Source organism: Mytilus edulis, chromosome 5 (assembly GCF_963676685.1).
Source record: "Mytilus edulis chromosome 5, xbMytEdul2.2, whole genome shotgun sequence".
Taxonomy (NCBI): Eukaryota; Metazoa; Mollusca; class Bivalvia; order Mytilida; family Mytilidae; genus Mytilus; species Mytilus edulis.
The window spans coordinates 77,358,841-77,364,216 of record NC_092348.1 but is presented as its reverse complement, the minus strand read 5'-3'; positions in this window follow the sequence as shown (position 1 = coordinate 77,364,216).

The window sequence follows — 5,376 nt, the reverse complement described above, 5'->3', positions numbered from 1 at the left end:
CAATGAGTGCTGAAACATTGTGTATTAGATTTTTTTTCATTTAGAAATGAGTACTAATTTCACGGTCCAACAGGAAATGTAAATACAAAAATTATCATCAATGCAAACAAAATCATCAAGTTATCATTTTATATGTACGAGAGTTGTGATACTCAAATACGATTACTTTAATTTACATCTCCTCTTTATAAGTGTCTTATCTAAAGAGTATTGACGCTCTTTGTCATTTCCGGTTCCTGTATGTCTTGACTTCAAGAGTACTGTCTAGTACTATACGTCACAAGTATAATACCACAGAGTATCGCCACTCTTAGGTTATAGCTCTTTTTGCTAAAGAGTATAAAAAAAATTTGCAAATATATTTTCAAGAGTAGCGATACTCAATTAAGCATTGTCTACCTCCATTCTTAGAATATTCCGGTAAAAAAGTTTTATGGTCCATGAGAAGTAGTATTTTAGAAGCATTTTTTTAACATCTACACTTTAAATAAGTTTATTTTTGACGGAGTATCGATACTCTTTGAAACTGTTTTCTACCTCAAGAGAATCAATATTCTTTTAAACAGGTTACATTGAGTGTGTTGAACATGTTGAGAGTATCGATACTCTTAAAAACGGGTTTCTACTTTGAGAGTATCGACAGTTTTCAACGTTGAGAGTACCAATAATTTTTTAAACAGTTTTCTTCCATGGATGTATCGATACTCTTAAAGCAGCTCCTTTTTTTTTACCTTGAGTGTTTTATACCTTTTTAAACAGTTTTCTACCTTAAGAGTATCGATACTCTTATTAATGGTTTTCTATCTTGAGAGTATCGATACTCATTTAAACAGGTTTCTACTTTGAGAGTATCGATACTCATTTAAAGAGGTTTCTATCTGAGAGTATCGATACTCATTTAAAAAGGTTTCTACCTTGAGAGACTCCTTGAAATTTTTTGTGACCTAGTTCATTCTTGAAGACCGTATGGTGGCCTATAATTGTTAATTTCTGTGTCAATTGGTCTTTTGTAGCGAGATTGGTCTCATTTACAATCATACTACATCATCTGAGCGTTAATGAAGTTGAGCTACTAATTGTTTTCTTCGATCCATAGATTAGAATGGAATACACTAACGAGTCTTAAAACTTAACCAGTTGAACTTTGAAGTACTGCTAAAAAAATGAAAAAAAGGGCAGCTTTATGTATTTGGTTAACAGGAAGTTGATAAGTGATGGATGTATATAAGGCTCACATAAAACACCATTAAAAATTTCGAAGACCTTGATGTGTGATTTCTGGGAAGAATGCAACAAAAAAATTCCTACAGAACCATTATTATTAAGAATTAACCAGTAGTAAGAAAAGTTGAGGAGCATTGAAATTTTTAAGTGCATGACAGTGTATAAATTGATGAAATGCGGCTTGATATCACATTTTTAAAATTAATTGAGAGAAGTTTCTGAAATAAATGAAACTCATGTTCTCCTCCATTCGGAACAGGGGAATACAAACATATAACAAAAGTTAATAAATATATACACATTTTGTTTATTAACATTTTATATGGATTTTGACAGCAAAAGTATCATCTTTTTCCAGTCTTCCTCTTTTTTATGTCCTTTTGCTTGAGAACTCTCTCTACTCCATCAAGTCCAAATTTAACAAAGTATCCTGTAAAAAATATATACCTTAGAGTTATGATATTATTATATAAGTTATTTAGATTCTTTTAATTGATAACGTTACTAAATCAAAGAAAATTTCATTCTATAATATACGATATTGGACTTTAACGGCTATGCAGGTGAAAAAAGTGTTTATATAATTTTCAACCTTAAACGAATACCGTTTGTATTCTAATTTCTAAATATTTTTTTTTACTTAGAATATCGATCAAAGGTAAATTGATACTGTTGGTGATGTATTGTTTGTTGTCTAGAGCTAAAAGTTGGTTGTATTGAAGACAACACCCACCTTTACTCCTTTTTTCTATGATATCAGCTTCATACCACTTCTGGTCCTGCTTCCAAAAGCATAAAATCTTTTCTCCGTTCTTGTACTCCGTGTTTTCCTAATAAAACAACACAAAATGAACATAGTTAATTGCCAGGCAACTGACTTCTATGTAAAAGGTATTACTTGGTTTTTTCTTTCATAAAATAAACCCCAAAATGTCTATAAAATATATGAACCAAGTATTTTTATAACATAAAACGTATTAATTATAAGAAAAAGTTTTGGGTATCCAATATTCTGCACAGTCAGCGTGAGATTATAAAAAAGCCTAACGGCATAATGAGAGAACTGATATTTATCAACCAAATATATAGTTTAATAGACTAAACAAGAAGTAATTCATTGTAATCTTTAAATTTTACAGAGTATACCCAGTAAACACACGACGTACTCCCGACGTCGGTTAATGGTCGTCTGAACGTCATGTCGTGAGTTTACGTCGTACCAACGTTGTGGGAACGTAAAAATCCAACGTTGGATGCAGACGTACAGACGACGTTATAAAATTACGTCGGCTTCACGTAAACTTAGTACCTTGTCAGGACGTAACATTTTATTACGTTGTGACAACGTGCTTATAACTGTCATAATCCGACGTAACATTTTGTTACGTTTTGTTACGTCGTATCGACATTATAAGAACGTAGTGAATACATTGTAAAAATCTGGTTTTATGGGACGAATTTTTGGGGTATGTCATAATGAGTATTCCTGGATGTATCGATCATTCACCTTAACTAGAAGATATTTACGATTTTTTCGATTTAAAAAAAAAAAACTCCCCCTTTTTTCCCCGCAGACATAATTTGCATCAAGATGTCAAAGAAAATATTACAAATCCAATTTTAATGTTCTAATATATGTATTTTATATGAATATTTATTGTTTAATATATCATTAAAATTTTGTCATCATTTATCACTTGGATTTCATAATCGTTTTTCACGATTTGATTAGTGTAACGTTCAGCAGTACTCGGGTTTTACCGCAGCATACTGTATGTATGTACTGGTAAATGCCTCCGATATCCGAAGAACCCCTCGAAAGCTGCGAGTGTACAGTGGCATCCATGTACACTCCCTAACGGGATTAATGGAGATGTGTCACTAACGTATATTTATACGACAATTATTTTTACAAGGACAACCAATCCCCACCCAATTCAACACAAAGGGAGTGCTAGGACACCGGGAAGTCTGTTATTGTGGTGGAGGAAGCCGAAGTACTCGGAGAGAACCACCGGGCCACTCGGTGGAAACAGACAAACCAGAGAGATATCAGAAGATTGATCTCCAGGTCAAAGTAGGGACACTTTGACCAACCGAGGCCCCCAACGTACCCATTCTAGTTTAAACTCCGGTCTGGGTACCAGAGATGTGTGTGAGAGGGTGAAAATTACCCTTCTAATGTACTGAGATTTTTTAGCACCCCGAGTGAGAATCGAAATCGAGAATTGAAAACAGTGAGGAATTTGCAGTGGAAATTTAGCTTAATCCAGATTCCAGAACAAAGAAAAAGGTAAAATAATGATTGCACATTACACCAAATAGGTTCTCCATGATAAAAACAAGTTTGATTGATGAAAATAACAGCTGTTACCGTGTTGGGCGCCTCTTTCAAGTCTGTTATACGTGACCGTGTTGAAATATGATACTTTTTCTTATACTGTCAATATATTGCACTGATACAAGATATTTTAGCCATAATGTGTGTTATTTGAATCTATTTATCAAATTGCTTGATTAACTTGTGTTGTTTCTGAAGATATATGCAATTAAAAATAAGTAATAACTGTAGAAAGTAAAAAAAAAGGGGGAGGGGTGCACAGCCACAAGTACTTGTTTTCTATCTGTGACAAGAGCTACTATCCCTATATATTAAGGCTACAAGTGTCTTTTGCTCTGTTATTTTTTGATAATCATTGAAGCATAAAAGTCTTATCCATGTTATCAATACACCTTATCGCTAATCCCGGCTGACCCGGCCGCTTGAACTTTTGACGTCAACAACAATCACTTTTCCATTGTGACGTCAGATATTTTGTTTTATGACGTCAAAATTTTACGGGAACCTGTGTGATTTCCAGCAATGTCGGACAAATAGCGATAAGGTGTATATCAGAAAATGTGAAGCTAAACATCTCAGCACTTTAGATATCTGGGTCCATTACAAACTCCGCACATTTCAAACTTGGCATATTACAAACTCGACCTATTAATGATAATGCTGCATATATCACTGGGGGTCGTTGCTAACATGCATGAAATATTTGCCACTGGATTTTGAGCAACAAACAATCAACCATTGTATCATTGGGTCTGACATGGAACAGTGGAAATAGACAATTGTGCCAATAAACTGATAAAGATGTTGTAAAATATAGGCGTCACAGAAAAAAAATTAAGATAGCCATCACAGTTGTCGTAATAGGATTAGGTCGTTGTAGGAAGACGTCCCAGAAAAAAATAAAAAAACAACCTTCCAAGTCTTGAAAGTGTCATAATGATTTAGACTAGGATCTAGCCTTGAAAGTTGGGTAAAATTTTCTTGTTTTCAGGGTAAAACCCAAGGTGTTAAAAACAGTACATAGGGACATCTTTTTTGCTGTACAATTTATAGTATGAAATCTGCATGTTTATCAATGACGAGCTACATGTACAATCACTAAATATGTGATCAGAAACAATGTAATCAATCATAAAACATATGAATTTTGGAATGCATTTAAATTTGTCACTTTGTTCTCCTAAAGATTTGTTGGACTAACATTTTTTTTTATATAAATAAGGCAGTGAATTTTCTCGTTTGAATTGTTTCACATTGTGATTTCGGGCCTTTCATAGCTGGCTATGCGGTATGGGCTTTGCTCATTGTTGAACGCCGTACGGTTACCTATAAATGTTAATTTCTGTGTCATTTTGGTCTCTTGTAAAGAGTTGTCTCATTGGCAATCATACCACATCTTCTTTTTTATATGAAACAGACAGAAGAATATAAAAGATAATTGAACGTATTTTTAATTTTTTTTTCAGAGTCTTGTACATGTATATAAATCCACAGATCCAATGTGTCTGAGGTTGAGGAAAACCATTGCAGTAACCATGTAACGGTTAAGCATGCACCAGCTCAAAAATTTGGACCAAGATTTTAAAAAGGTAAACATCAGTTGATCAGCTCTTTTTCTGTCCTCCTTAACTGAGTGATATAGTTTAACTTTTGTACTGTACGTACATACATGTACATTGAACTCAAAATTGGATTTTGTTATCTAACGTTTGCCTAAACCACATGTTATGCAACCAATACACAACGCTTATCATAAAACGCAGAGTTTGAATTTGGAGAGCATCTGCTTTACTGTTCTCTAGATATGTCCT